Source organism: Adiantum capillus-veneris, chromosome 26 (assembly GCF_014529385.1).
Source record: "Adiantum capillus-veneris isolate H3 chromosome 26, ASM1452938v2, whole genome shotgun sequence".
Lineage (NCBI taxonomy): Eukaryota > Viridiplantae > Streptophyta > Polypodiopsida > Polypodiales > Pteridaceae > Adiantum > Adiantum capillus-veneris.
In genome coordinates, this window is record NC_140956.1 from 117848423 (window position 1) to 117864322 (window position 15900).

The window sequence follows — 15900 nt, forward strand, 5'->3', positions numbered from 1 at the left end:
AACAGATGTGATGTGGGAGGCAAGCATAGGTAGTGGTGTAGCGGGGTGGAGCAAAAGCAGTCCCTTTTCGACCTCTGTCGAGTATAAGGGGGCTAGCTCATGTGTGAAATGGATCGTGGTGTGGGGGGTGCGTGTCATGGGCGTGTGGGGTGTGGTGTTGCCAGTAAGGGAGAGTGCAAGATAGGTGTGGTCGGCTCCAATCGGTATGGGTGGGATGGTGAAAGTGCTAAGTAGGTGGTCGCCTCTCTGGATCCCATGACGTAATCCATGGTACCCCCCCCGGCTGCAACTCCATGTGGTATGCATGTCAACCCTCCTAAAGTGGGCCACTGTGCCATCCCATTATAAATAACGAGATGGTGTTGAGAGCCTAATCTGAGCAAATGATGGCCGTTCTCTGTAGTGCGATTTGTGTCTGCTGAATCTCTCATGGTGGCCTCCTCCTGTATGGCGAATAATGCCATCCTCTGTGTCGTATGTCTCACACTGATTCCGACCTGTCCTAGCATTGAAGTTTCCCATAAGGAAGACTTCCCCTAGTGTAGAGTACTCCATAATCTCATCGGAGAGGCATGTGTATGTGGATGATCTCTCCTCCCCCTCCCCTGCCGTCTCTATGGTAGCAAATTTGGAGCCTGAGGGGGCGAAGTAGCAGAGGGCGATGCAGATAATCTTGGCCCGTGATAGCTCAAAGAGGATCCAAAGGAAACGGCCTTTGCATCCCGTGCAACAATCTGTATCCTGCTCTGGAGTCCCTATCTGAAGAGTATAGACAACTTCTGACCCTCGTGTGGTGTGATGGCGAGTGCTTCCTCAATGTGAAGACTCCCTGAAAGCCCAAGATCTTTGGTACTGTCCAACCCTATGTGTCCGTGGAGAAGCTACATCACGATAAGGGTTCAGTCAGTCCAATCAGTCTAGATTTAGAAGTGTTCTGGCACTTTTGTGAGTCTGTTCGCAGACCGTGCATCCCCAGGCACTTAGTGTAGATGCATATCCTCTGGTTGCACACAGCATGATCATAAGCATCCCCATTAGAATCCATCAGAATCCTTCAAAGGGAATTTTCCAGTGCATTTAGCCTATTTTACCTATTTTTGATATTTTTCACTTATTATTAATAAGCGACTTTTGTTGGAAAGTAGGTAGGGCAAATTGAGTAAGTTTGTATATAAGCAAATTTAGACTAGTACTAATTGGCAGAAGAGGCAACAGGAACCAAGCTCAACTGTCACAAGGCGGGCACCACGCGCCAATAGAAAAGAACAGACTGAACAGACTTTTAGCACTTCAATAAGAACTGAACTGAAAGAGAGACGACACGCGACACGGAGTGGCGGAATTCCACCCCAGAGAGTATTGGCCCCAAACCTTGGCGCCCCTTTGGTATTTCTTTATATTGCATCATCAAAGTACAAGCCGGTACTCTAGACTCTGCACCTTCTTCAGGAAGCATGCCAGAGAATGAGCCCTAGCCTCATATTTGAAGGCCCTTGGCCTAAAAAGCAGTTTACATAAAAAGCTTTCAAACTCAAAAGCTTCTGATCCAAAAAGCAGCTCACATGAAAAACTTTCAAACTCAAAAGCTTCTGGTCCAGAAAGCAATGCCAAAAGCTGCCAACGTAAATCACGGAAATCCGTACAGCCTGCCACGTCATCATGCCAGCGCAATTTTCGAAAATCAGCCACGCTGTTGCAGTTTTAGGGTTAGGGTTTCCAAAATTAGGGTTTGCAGGTTTTAGGGTTAGGGTTTTCAGAATCAGGGTTTCAATAGTTAGGGTTTCCGGAATTAGGGTTTTTGGAATTAGGGTTTCAGCAGTTAGGGTTTTCCAGAATTAGGGTTTCAACAATTATGGTTTCTGGCAGAAATTAGGGTTAGGGTTTTCTGCACTCGGGTAACCACGTCATCACTCTGTGACACTTCTTCTGTTGCGTGTTCTTCTTAGGGTTTAGGCCCCTCGGCCGGTAGCTCCGTTCTTCAGTAGGTCGACACGTCAGCAGTTTGTTACATCTCCCCTTCTTGAAAGAGAGTAATCGTCCGCGATTACAACATATCTGCAAAACAACTCAAGTTAGCTCAAAAATTTCTGAGGGTCATTCCGAGGGACACTCCGAGGGACAATCAGTTTGCTCCTTTTATTAAGGAGTTAGCTTCTCCTTTCTGCTCTTTTGATCAAGGAGTTAGTTGCTCCTATCGGCTGTTTTGATCAAGGAGTTAGCTTCTCCTTTCGTCCAGATCAGAACTCTTGATATTCCGGCGTAGTAAAATTAGCCATCACACTCAGACCGTACTGATCTTCCACGGGTGTCTTGATGCACTAAAATTACATACCCAGGCAATCTCATCCAATTAGGAATATTCAGTGGTTGGCACATCACAATGCAACACAAATGCTCACATATGCATGTTACAAGACATAGAAACATAAGCCGCCGATGAACACTCCTCCCGCATAACCTAACAAGGTCCGGGCCGGGAGATATTCAACGACTCCCTCATCACTCCTCCCGCATAACCTAAAAAGGTCCAGGGTGGGAGATATAGAGGCCTTTTACAACCAAAAGCCCCCTAGACCGTAGCCTGCGTCGTTTGGAGGTGCTGAGAGTAACCACTGCTCAGACTTCTTAATACTCCTCCCGCATAACCATCCAGGTCCGGGCCGGGAGTCACAACAACAATTATTTTACAAGCATACAACCAAACGCTCCCCAGGCATCGGCCTGCGTCGTTCGGAGGTTTTCGAACATACAACGAAACGCTCCCCAGGCATCGGCCTGCGTCGTTCGGAGGTTTTCGAACATACCAAAACAGTATTTCTCACTTCTCCACCCGAGAGTAAAATCACCAATCATTGAAACCAGTATCAAACCAGAGTCAAACAATTCAAATCGGCAGCAAAACAGGTTCAAAACAGATACCTTCCATTTCAAACAAATTCCAAACAGGATCACCAAACAAGATCAAACAATACTCAAACTTAAAAAAGCAATCTCGACATTAGTTGAGCTCGAAAAGTCGACTGACTTTCCATCTTGAAACCTGCACCAAAATTAGGGTTACGCTCCTTCCATGAGGTCGTAGCCGAGCACGGCAAGGTCCATCAGCTCTTGGACAGACTGTTTCTTTGGCGGCGATGGTAGTCCCAAGAGATAGCAATCACACTAAACCTCCAAGGTCATCTGCTCGTGAAGAGACATCTAGTGGGAGATGTCGAGAAACTTCGAGTTATAATTTGCTAGTGGCAAGCATTTCAGGATACCCCACTCTGCCAGAAGTTGCACTCTGAAGGAAGATGTCAGAAACCATATAACTTCGGGCAAAAATTTTCTTGAAAGCTTGCCAAGTACTTGGAGTATGCTGCTTGGTAGGTGTAGACATCAACATCTCAAATATAATTCAATTCCAATAGCTCTGTGTGCTCTTTTGTAGGACCGGTATGCTTTCAGAAAAGCACACGCCTGATGCTCTGATACCACTGTCACAAGGCGAGTACCACGTGCCAATAGAAAAGAACAGACTGAACAGACTTTTAGCACTTCAACAACAACTGAACTGAAAGAGAGAGACGACACGCGACACGGAGTGGCGGAATTCCACCCCAGAGAGTATTGGCCCCAAACCTTGGTGCCCCTTTCGGTATTTCTTTATATTGCATCATCAAAGTACAAGCCGGTACTCCAGACTCTGCACCTTCTTCAGGAGGCATGCCAGAGAATGAGCCCTAGCCTCATATTTAAAGGCCCCTGGCCTAAAAAGAAGTTTACATAAAAAGCTTTCAAACTCAAAAGCTTCTGATCCAAAAAGCAGTTTACATGAAAAACTTTCAAACTCAAAAGCTTCTGGTCCAGAAAGCAATGCCAAAAGCTGCCATCGTAAATCACGGAAATCCGTACAGCCTGCCGCGTCATCATGCCAGCGCAATTTTCGGAAATCAGCCACGCTGTTGCAGTTTTAGGGTTAGGGTTTTCAAAATTAGGGTTTCAGCAGTTAGGGTTTCCAGAATTAGGGTTTCAGCAATTAGGGTTTTTGGAATAATGGTTTCAGCAGTTAGGGTTTTCCAGAATTAGGGTTTCAGCAATTAGGGTTTTTGGCAGAAATTAGGGTTAGGGTTTTCTGCACTCGGGCAACCACGTCATCACTCTGTGACACTTCTTCTGTTGCTTGTTCTTCTTAGGGTTTAGGCCCCTCGGCCAGTAGCTCCGTTCTTTAGTAGGTCGACACGTCAGCAGTTTGTTAGATCAACAGGCAACTTCTCAAGCAAGACCTTGGCGGTTCTCCCCTCCAAGCAAGACTCAACACCTAGCGTTTTGCATCATCAGGCATTATCGCCCTCATCTGCATCAGCCTAGCATTTTCATCATGTAGACCTTCACCGCAAGAAGTCCCAGAACCTAGCGTTTCCAGATGGCAATCGTAGCGTTTTGCACACGAGATCGCCCCCCCTTTTTGGCTGGCTTTTTTCAGCAGTAAAGCAACATCAAATCAGCGTTTTCAGCCATAAAAGAAGTTCAGTTTTCAGCCTAAGACTTGCAGATTTTCCGCGACAAAGATCATCAGAAAGCAGCCCCAAATCAGCGTTTTGGATTTACAACAGATTTCAGCCTATAGCGTTTTTGGACAGCAGATAAAAGATTGCAGATTTCAGCCCTAGTGTCGGCCTTGCCATCCTTGTCGTCATCGCCGACATAGCCTAGACTTGCATCGGTCACATGCATTCAGTTTGTACCAGATTGTGCAATCATAAGTAGACCACTCTCGCCGACGAGAGTGGGGCCTTCGGAGGAGGGTTTTACAACGTCTCTGTGGTCGTATCTCTCTTCTCTCTCTATCTCTCAGTCTCATACACTTGCACGCACAGTGTCCATTCACTTTGTTTGTGATCATAGCACTCTCTCATTAAGAACGGAAGCTCCCTTCCATAAGAACAAAAGGAACCTTGACCACAGTTCGGAGCACTCATCTTGAGCAAAGCGCAAACATTCATTCTGCTGCACCTACCATTGGTATCAGAGCTTTGGCAGTGTTCTGTATCACTCAAGGAAAGAACCACGAGAACCACGTAATATTTTTTTGCTTGTTGAGGTCGCACGAACCCAAGTTCGCTTGGGCGTGTTGATTCCTAATCGTGGTTTTGAATAGTGACAGGAATCCCAAGAAAGAAGGGCTTGTCCAGTCTCCCTTTGTGCCTCTTTTCACTCATTGAGAGCGGACCGTGCACTTAGCGGCCGGCCAATCGACTGAGGTGGGAAAAAGCAACCTTAGTGTGAGCGCAAGGCCGCCAAGGGGTGCGCCTGCGGAAAAGAGAAGACCTCAGGTGAAGAGAAGATCCTTCTCAAACACGGTTTGCAAGCGAAAGAAAACCTCAAGAACCTCAAGACCCTCAAGAACCCAAGAATCCAAGACTTTCAAGAACCCAAGTTACTCACAAACTTAAGAACCCAAGACCACAAGAACCCACGACTTCAGTAGATGGTCATCACTCGAAGCGGAATGGATACTTCGCTTGGAGGTGATGAGCATGAGAGAGGCGAAGAAGAATTTTCCCCACCAGGAGGTTTTTCCGACCCTCCCTCTTCCCCATCTACATCAAGGATTGCACTAACTCCTATGGAGGCTTTGGACCAGATGTTTATGGACAGGAAGTTAGAACGCGAAGCAAGACTCTCAGAAATAGAGCGTGAACGCGAAGAAAGAGTGGTAGCCATACATCGCGAAGCCAAAGCAAGACAAGAACAGAGCGACTGACACATGAAAGAGTTCTTGCGACTCTTTTCTCAAGTTCAGGCACAGATGCAAGAGAATCAGGAACAGAAGACTCTCTAAGTCTCTTCTTCTCCAAAGCATGACACACAATATTTGCATGATGATTTGAATGCCAATGATTTGCATAATGATGATTTGAATGACAATGATAAGCATGAAGAGTTGAATGACAATGACAAGCATGATGATTTGCATGATCAAGATGTGATTTCTCTCAAGCATGATGAGTTGCATGAAGATGATGTGATTGTTCACAAGGATGATGTGTTAGTTGATACTTTCTCTAGTGAAGCTAACCTCATTGCAGATTCGATCAGTCACGAAGAACCGATCTTGGCTCTCGAGCCTAGGTCCAAAGAACCCCTTCAAGAAGAACCAATCTTGGCTCTCGAGCCTAGGTCCAAAGAACCCTTACAGGAAGTATTATGTGTTCGCATGATTGATACGCACGCATTGTTCGAGTGTTTCATTCGTGATCATTTCCTGTATTTTCGTCAGCATCTTTATGTGATCCCTTTTTCTAGGCATGACATATTGTACGTTGAGCACGTCTCACTCATGAAGTTAGCGCTAAGCTTCGCCCTGATTCATAGCCAGTTTTGGCCTGCCGACCTCAGCCAGCCTTGTTCTCCTCTTCGACTCATAGACAGTTTCGGCCTGCCAACCTCAAGCAGCCCCGTTCTCCTCTTCGATTCACAGCAGGTTCGGGCTGCCTCAAGAAGCCCTGCACTCCTCTTTGATTCACAAGTGCGAGTTTTGACCTGATGACCTCAAGAAACGACTTGATCATTTGGTTTCGACCTGCCTCAAGAAGGAGCATTTTCAACCTGCAGACCTAAAAAATCAAACGCTCTGGTTTCCTGGAGCATTTGAGTTTGATTTTGAGCATTTGAGATTGCATTTGATTTTTGCGACAGTGAGCAAATAGCATTTGATTTTGCTCTGGTCCTGAGACAGTGAGTATTTGAGCATTTGTTTTTGCTCTGGTTCTTGCCACAGTGAGCATTTGAGCATTGATTTTGGGCATCTGGAGAGAATGTTCTCACCAAAGTCACCTTCAACAAGTGAGAAGATGGCGACCAACATCCCAAAAACACTGGGGAGAGCAAGGGCCAGCTTGCCGCTGTCCTAGCAGCCCTGAGCAAGACAGATCGCATTGGACAATTGCAAGCTGTCCTCGACATGGTCATGGAAGAAAACCGCGACCTCAAAGCGTGTCTTAGCACGCTCGAGGCACGATTTGATTCCATGCTCGGCCTCACAATAGACAAGGTGAAGAAAGTCGAAGAAAAAGTCACTTCACACGATCACACTCGTCAAAGTGGAAACTTGTGTGAAGATAGAACTGCGGGAACGTGAGCTTCAAGAAGAGAATGCCCTCAAGCGTCGCATTGGAGGGCTGCCCCAAGCATGGGACGAGTGCAAACAAGACTTCTGCAAATTAATCGACCTCCTCATTAATGAGACTCTTAAACCGGTCCATGTCGACTACGATCCGGTAGAATGTATCGTCAACAAGTTCAACACCAAGTGCACACCTAGTGGACATGCCATTCTTGAGTTCAAAGACAAGGAGGAACGGCTCCGACTACTCCAACAATCGCGTCTCCTTAAAGACATTGGGTTTTGGATCGCCGAAGAACTCACCCCGACACAAGTAAAAAAAGTGTGTGAAGCACGAGCCAAAGGCAAGTGGGCAGTATACCGCGGAGGGAAGGCTATCATCCAGGAATTTCGAACTCCTAAACCGGCCCCTGCCCTATAGGACCCCCATTAGGCTTTGCTTTTTCTTTTGATGGACCCTTAGTCCCTAGTGATATGTATCGATTGCCCTCACTTAGAAGAAGTGGTTGTAATGTTTTGTTTTTGGTCCCATGGGTCATATTTGACCTCCGTGGACGATAATTCAATCTCTCTCTCTCTCTCTCTCTCTCTCTCTCTCTCTTTTTTATACATTGGTGACACCGGTTCTTCTTTATGGAGTTGAAGTGTGGGGCAGGAGTATCTCAAAGTCTACTTGGAAAGAGTTTGAGAATGTCCAAAAGCGTTTTCTTACAAACTTTCTCCAAGTTAAGACAAACACCATATACGCTCCTACTTCTTGAGTCAGGATCTCTTCCAATTGAGGTTATGAGCATGGAAAGGGTTGTCTAGTACATAATAAAGATGCATCAAAACCCCTCACATCGACTTCCTACAATTGCATGGGAAGCAAGCAAAAAAGTTCAAAAGACGCATAAAAGCAAGATCTTGAGCACGGGATGGATGCGAGACATAAAGAAATGGTTTGGGAGATGGGATGCATTACACTTGCTACATGATGCTTCAATTGACTCCCAAGTGAATGAAGCTTTTGTACAACGCCAATGTATTACGGCTTGGGAGAAATCCGGTGGGTCATGCTTCATACATTACACCACCCATATTGCCCCCAACTACAAAACCATGTCCTTCGTTGAAAGAGGAAAACGTACTCACACTTAAATGCTTTTGCCTATCCCCTTGTTGGCGATACGCACTATCGCAGCCATTCGGCTTAGCTCCCATTTCCTTCAATGCGAGACAAGGCGTTGGGAAAATGGAGTAGAGTCAAATTGACTGTGCACATTATGCTCATTGCAAGTTCGAGAGTCTCAATACCACACACTACTAGAGTGCTCAGCTTTTGGTCACATCCGAACTTTCTTCTCTCACATTTTCAGCCATGACTTAGACCTACACACTTTCCTCTCCCAGCCACAGTGTGGTCTTTCCATTGCGACTCTCATCACCACAATTTTGGAGCATCGAGAGTCACTCATCAGCCATACACATACTGCATCACATGTAGCTTTGGTCCCATAGGTCATATTTGGCCTCCGAGGACGATAATAAAATCTATCTCTCTCTCTCTCTCTCTCTCTAAGTTTCATTCTCTATCCCTCTGTTTCTATAATTATCCTACACTCTAAACATGTCCACTCTCTCTCTTTCCTCTCACCATCGCCTTGTCTATCTACATCCCTCTTCTACACCCTTCCTGATTGTATCTCCCTGCATCCCTCTCTCTAGAAAGATCCCTCTCCCATGCGCTCTCTCTCTCTCTCTCTCTCTCTCTCTCTCCATGGAGAGAGAGAGAGAGAGAGAGAGAGAGAGAGAGAGAGAGAGAGAGAAGAGGCAATTAGATTTAAGCAAGACATTATATTTTTTCCATATCTAGCCTTAGGATGAGCACATGTATTTTCATGTTGAGTCAGGGATCTGCTTCTAGAATTCTTGTTAATGGAAAGCTTTCCAAGCATAATCACATTGTTAGATCAATCACATCGGGGTGACCATTAAGTCCTCTCAAGCGCGATGTCAGTATAATATAAACACCCTCGTAGAGCATAATGTCAGTGTAGTCCCCTTGTTGAGAACAAGAAAAGATCATGTGTTATGAACCAACTCCTTGGAAAATCTTGTTTGCACTGCCCTGTTGCCCTAGAGGACCCTCCTCAATCACCCCACTAGCTCTCTAAAGTAAGGACCAAATCTATCTATATCCCCACAAAAATCTCAATGTTAGTAAATGGCGCAACACTAAGAATGTGAAGGTTACAAATCTACATACATACCAGAGTGTCATATATATACACCAAAGTGCAACATTAAGAATGTGAAGGCAACAAACCTTCCATACATACTAGAGTACCACACACACACACACACACACACACACACACACACACACACACACACACACACACACACACACACACACACACACACACACACAGAGTCTATAGGCCTTGATTGACCTGATTCCTTTTTAGGTTGGCAGGTGTTAGGTAGTCTTTCTTTGACTATAGATTGGGTTCTTGCTCACGGTTGTTGTAGTCTTTTGGCTCTGTTAATTTTAGGTTGAAAGTTAACCCAAATTCACTTACCATGTTTGATCCATTTACTTCTTGTTTCTTTTCAGGAACATATTACTTTTAAACGGACTGCTTGTATGAGGGTTATCCACGACCCTAAGAAACATGCAAAAATCATGGAAAATATCCTACAATATTTAAAAAAACACCTCACACATAAAACCCCTACCCCTAGAACTAGGCCTTTTTTGGATAGAAAATCCAAAAACAAAAAGTTCACTCATTCCACTAGCTACCTCTTTACAACTTATCCCTAAAAAAAAATTGATACAGGCCTTGGCCCTTTCCCAAGGGCTTGAACTTGCTTCTGAACCTCTTTTTGTTGCTAGCTCTAATGTTCTTTGGTGTATTAACAACTTGGAAGCTTCACAAATTATTTATGAGACTTCATTATTAGCAGAAAAGAAATCCTCTATTTTGCGTAAGCTTTCTTTCAATGATTGGGTCAAGATCCTTGCTGCTCTAGACAAACAACCTGAGGATGGCTGTGCAATGATCTCTGAGTTTATCTCCCAACTCCCTATTTTGGCTCAACAATATAATCAAGAATTGGCCCATTTTTCCTCTTTTGGTGCTAAACTTGCCAACTTTTTGAAAGAGCTTTGTGGTCTTGATCTAGCTTTTGTCAGTACGCTAGCCACACCCATTGTCCCACAATCAAGTTGCCTCTTTTATAGAGATAAAGCTACTTTGGAAGCTGTCAAAGAACTCCAAAACAACTCTCAGTGATTCTACTCTTCTCGAGACGGTCCATAAGGTTTCTAAAGTGTTCCCTTTCTTCCCAGTCAGACAATTTGAAGTCGAGTCATTTGGTGTCGACCATCAACTTTGGATTCTACTAATAAAACCTTTTCTGCCTCCCATACTTAGTGGAACCTGGGTTTACCTTGCTAAGCTGCCTGCATCCACTGTTGCTTTAAAATTTTGAAGGGTGGACAATTTTTGGATAAGGGGAACTCATTAAATCCCCCTCCAACCTCAATTTCATTGATCAAGCTAAATGTGCTTCAAATGCAGGTCTCTATATATGCGCAAAAGGGATCATGGAGTTTGCCAAAACTAATCCTGACTTCTACAGAGAATCTATTTGGAATGTTTACAGGCCTTATTTAAAGTGTTCTAGCAAATTTCTTGACCCTAAGGCATTTTGTGAGTCAAGTATTATGTGGTTTGAACATGCTATCTAGCACATTCTAAACCATCTTGAGCATCTCTTCCTTGAAAAACCGATGAATTTTCACTTTTCTCTATTTTTCTCTTGGCTTGGTGGACATGCAAGATCTCTTGTGATTGCCTAGATTGCATTTAATGATTTTAGAGGCATGATGCTCGATATTATCAAAGAATTAAAATATGATGAACCTGGTACTTATCTTATTACCTATGCCAATTATAAAGAGGTCAAAATTGCCATAGCTTTGCTTAAGCCATGCCTTGAAGAAGATAGCATTCCCTCTCTTAAAAGGCCAAATTCTCTTACGACACCCAATAGCTTGTTTACTTCTTTTCTAACTCTTGGGTCCTCTACTAGCCATAATAGAGGAAAGATTCAAAGCTTTACTAGAGGGAGAGGGAGGAATGCCCCTATTCAACACCTCCTTGATATGTAATTTAAACTGATGTGTAGGTACTTTTTGGCCGTGTGGCAGAAATACAATTTCCAAGAAGGCGCATATGAATAATTAGGTTTATGTACATTGTCTCTACCACAATGAACATCTTGGATTGGTTTTTGCCTAAATCTATTTTTGTGAATGTTTTGATGTTCTCTTTGGTCATCATGATATGCTAAACAATGTCATGATTGGATGCACTTATCATCATCCCATCAAAAATCTTATTTACACCACGAACTTTTTACTAAATAATATTGTTCTTGAATGCTTTTGTGCACAATATGATATGTTCTGTAAAGACTTCGATGATCTAGGCAAACATGTTTGTACTTGTGACCTTAAGATCTTAGACAATCCCAAAATTTGGAAAATGGTTGCTAAAGGATTGAATCACATCCCAATGTTTCCAAAAAATCCACATCTTTTCCTTTTAGCCTTGGATGTTTGAATGATTTGGTCAAAACTCTCTGACTAGAGATGACATTCCAATAGGACAACCAATCTGGTAAAAGATTTCTTTTTACAAAAAACTGCTCTACTCTCACCTAAATTACTATCCACTATGAACTCTTAAATTACCCTATATATTGGTAGATATCTACAAATGCTTTCATAAAGCTGGTTTATTGTGGGACTTGATAGAGCTTCTAATAGTCCTAGAATTTTATGTTAAAAATTAGCTTGGATTGCTGCCCACATTTGATTCACTGGGTTGAATTTAATCCCCTCTACTTATCTTCTAGTGCTATCTTCACCATTATCTTAGACCATTACAATAATATTCGCTATTTCATAGATTTGAATAAACTTTTGGTTTTATTTCCAACCTATTAACCTTACAAACATAAGTTTAGATGGATTTTTGATGCCTCCAATGGTATTTACACAAATATTACAAAAGACATTATCGCTTGTCTTGATCTTCACACTCCGATGAACACGACCTTTGTAGTATCATTTCATGGGTACTTGAAAATTGTTTCGTACAATTTGATGGACAATGTTTTAAACAATGTCTAGGCATGCCGATGGGTTTTTTGTGCTCACCTAAAATGTGCAATGTAGATCTTGCCTATTTTGAATACAAATGGTTTTTAAATGCCATGGCAGACAAACAAACATTTCACAAGCTTGCTCTCTTTTCACATACTTACAAATACATGGATGATCCCCTTAGCATCAATAATAGATCCTTTCAAAATGGAATTTTTTTCAATCTACCCTAACTGTTTAAAAATAGAGCCCATGCTTGGGTCTGGGTTTGATACTCCCTCTGAATTCTTTTCTATCTCTATACAGTTTTTAAACTTTTCTATTCCCTTGCATAGCCCCTATAATGGAAATTTTGACTTATGATTTGTATGGAAAAGAGAATTTTAAATCATCCCTACTCTGTTTGTTAAACAGAAAAGTAATAGGATGGATAAAGACACCATTAATACTTATCTGAGATTACTCTACATGATCCTTTACTCTTCATCTAACAGTTTTATTGCATGGGAAGAAATCGACTGCCTTGTTAATAAATTTTGCCTCAATGGTTGTAAAAGATATGAGCTATTAAATGCCATTTCACACAATAATTGGCCTGGACTTAAATTGAATCACACTAATCTCATCAAATTGATGAGGCAGTAGGCCCATACTCAATGGACCTAAAGCTGACTCATTGAGTATGGTGCTTGGGATTGGGTGGGTGCGTGTACACGCACACGCGCGCGCATACACACACACACACACACACACACCCTTTTGTCACTGATTTTCCTTGAAATTTCCTCAAATGGATTATACCTAAATAATTCTCATGTTTTTTTCCCCTTAACGTAATGTTTTCCCCTCTTGCTCCCTTCTCTCTCCCCTCTTAGGTCTATCTTTGATACTACCCACTTTTTCAGTGGAAACTAACCTTGGTAGATATTTAACTTTCTCTTTGTTGATTTGGTGGGAACTATCTATACCATCTATCACATTCATAATGGGGTACTAAACTGATTTACTACTACCCTTGTTCTTTGTTATTTCTTTCTCCTTCTCCCCCTATGCTACCACCCACTTTTTGTGTGGGAGCTAACCTTGGTAGATATTTGGTGGGAACTCTCTATACCACCTATCACATTCATAATGGGGTACTAAATTGATTTAGTATTGCCCTTGTTCTTTGTTATTTCTTTCTCCTTTTCTCCATGTGCTGAACTGATGTAGGTCCAGCTATGCTCCTTTGAGGCCACTGGTTTACATTCAAGGCTTACCTCAATATCTATACCCTTTTGGATTCTTACTATGCATATTTTTCTTGGGTTTGGGCAACAATTGATGATGTGGATGGTGGCACCCAATTGGCTTCCACTTTGCAGGTGCTACTATATAACTGGTGAGGGACATTTTTCTCCCTCACTTAGCCTTGCAATATTGCATTTGATAAATGTGAGAGAGGGTCGCGTGGTCTGCCTATTGTTTTGCATACTCACGGTGCTTACATCCTGTTTTGTAAATTTGGATATGGAAATTGTAGAGAATATAGCCTCTCAGATTAATTTTTTAAACCGACTTTTTCCTTTGCAGATGATTATAATAACTTGTTGTTGTGCTTAAACGATTCTTTTGGGTTTTAGACTTGCTGTGGGAACACTCTTGTCTATCTTTTCCCAGACTTATCACTTGTAGTTGCAATAATGGCATGCATATCACAAATGGCTACGATAAAGGGTTGGCTTGTCAATCTTAGCCTTGGTAAGAGTATTGGATTGTTGTGTTAACCATACTGGACTCTTATGATTTTGAAACCGGTATATATATATATATATATATATATATATATATGTGTGTGTGTGTGTGTGTGTGTGTGTGTGTATAAAATACACAAACAAAATTGATGGTGGTTAATGCTCAGCATCTCTTGTTCACAATAAAAGTAGCACTAACTGGCATAATTTTGACATTCATAAAACATAAATTGGCTCCCATAGTTGAGATTGTGTCCCCTTGATTCTAGAAAATATAGTTGTTTTACCTTAAGTATGTCCTGCTCTACTGGTGTAATACCCGAGAAACTGTGCCAATATTGAAAAAGATGATACCTTGTTTTAATTAAGTAAACATGTTGAAATTATCGATAAAGTTGTAAATATTAACTGTTTTTACTCATGTTCTAGTATTAAATAGAGGCTAAGTGTAAATAAAACTAGTCATATGCATAAGATGGAATACCAGTAATAAAATAAAGAGTTATGATTGTTTGAATGTTGGTCTAAAGAAACTTTTTTTTTTTTTGGGTTTCAGCTGGAAACTAGTCTTGGAAGATTCATTGAGTATAGTCCGGTTGAAAAAAGAGGGGGATTCTTCTATTGAAGTTGCCTCACTGGGATGCTTCTAGAAATAGATTAGCACTCTAGTTCCCTTGGATGGATTTATACATCTGGCATAGCTTTTGAAGAGGCCTGTAAGAGAATACAATGTAATGAAGATTCTTCAAAACTCGCATAAGGAAAATTTGCTTAAAGATTTCTTCATACTTTGTAAACAAGACTTACTTAAGACAAGCATAGACACTTGGATTAGCAGGGGTGATCGCCTTCTTATGCTTCACATTATATACTCTAAATATATGTACAAATTAAAACTTTCTAGATAGTAGTTTAAGTTTTTTTTAATAATGAAAGTAGGACAAGGATAACAACTGATAGGTTCTTTGACACTTGTAATACGTATTCAAAGCTAACAAAATTGTCGTCTTGTTTATATGGATGCAGGTGAGAATGATATCTTTAGTTAAAAGCGTTTTGGCTTAGCTGCTATCTGACTTTGAAGATCCCTACTGTTTCTTACCTAAATAACCTCCACAACTCCATTTTTTTGTATAGAATTATTGGAATGATGCTTCATTCTTACTATGTTGTACAAAAATGAATCTAATACCAAGTCAAGTGTTTGTACTGATCATTGTCCAATTATCTAAATCTAGTTGTCTTTCGAACGTTATTTTCTTTTGTGTATATGTATTAAGTTTAATATAGCAACACACACATACACACACACACACACCCGCCAATGTATTTTGGCTTCGTAGGAATCCAATGGGTGACGCTTCATACATTAGACCACCCATATTGCCCCCAACTACAAAACCGTGTTCTTTGCTAGAAATGATGAAACCGTACTCGCCTTTATATGCTTGAGCCTATCCCCTTGTCGATGATATACACTATCTTAGCCATTCAGCTTAGCTCCCACTCCCCTCGATGCAAGACATAAACATGGAAAAGGGTCACATCAACTATGAACATGGTGCTCACTGCAAGTTTGAAAGTATAAGTACCACACACTATTGGAGTGCTCAATGTTTGCTCACATCTAAACTTGCTTCCCTCTCGCTTTTAGCCATGACTTAAATCTACACAATTTTCTCTCCTAGCCAGAGTGTGGGCTCTCATCCATGTGATTCTCATCACCACGCTCTTAAAGCATTGAGAATCACTTATTAGCCCCATACAAAGCACATCATATGTATCTTTGGTCCCATAGGTCATATTTGACCTTCAAGGATGATAATAGAATCCATCTCTCTCTCTCTCTCTCTCTCTCTCTCTGTCTCTCTCTCTCTCTAGTTTTTTTGTTTGCGAGC

The 15900-nt window shown here is 42.0% G+C and overlaps 1 protein-coding gene across 4 annotated transcripts in view; it reads left to right on the plus strand.

The window, feature by feature from the left end:
- LOC147424052 (pentatricopeptide repeat-containing protein At2g33680-like) overlaps positions 1-15213 on the plus strand; it is a 42768-nt gene extending 27555 nt beyond the window's left edge. The window contains exon 4 of one of the 4 annotated variants that reach the window (XM_086501574.1): positions 15029-15213. The gene's annotated coding sequence lies outside the window, so the exon portion shown is untranslated. Of the gene's footprint in view, positions 1-9707; positions 10613-10677; positions 11384-14558; positions 14762-15028 lie in introns of those variants that run through there. The other 3 variants (XM_086501575.1, XM_086501573.1, XM_086501572.1) reach the window with 3 other exon arrangements.
- Positions 15214-15900: the final 687 nt, after the last annotated feature.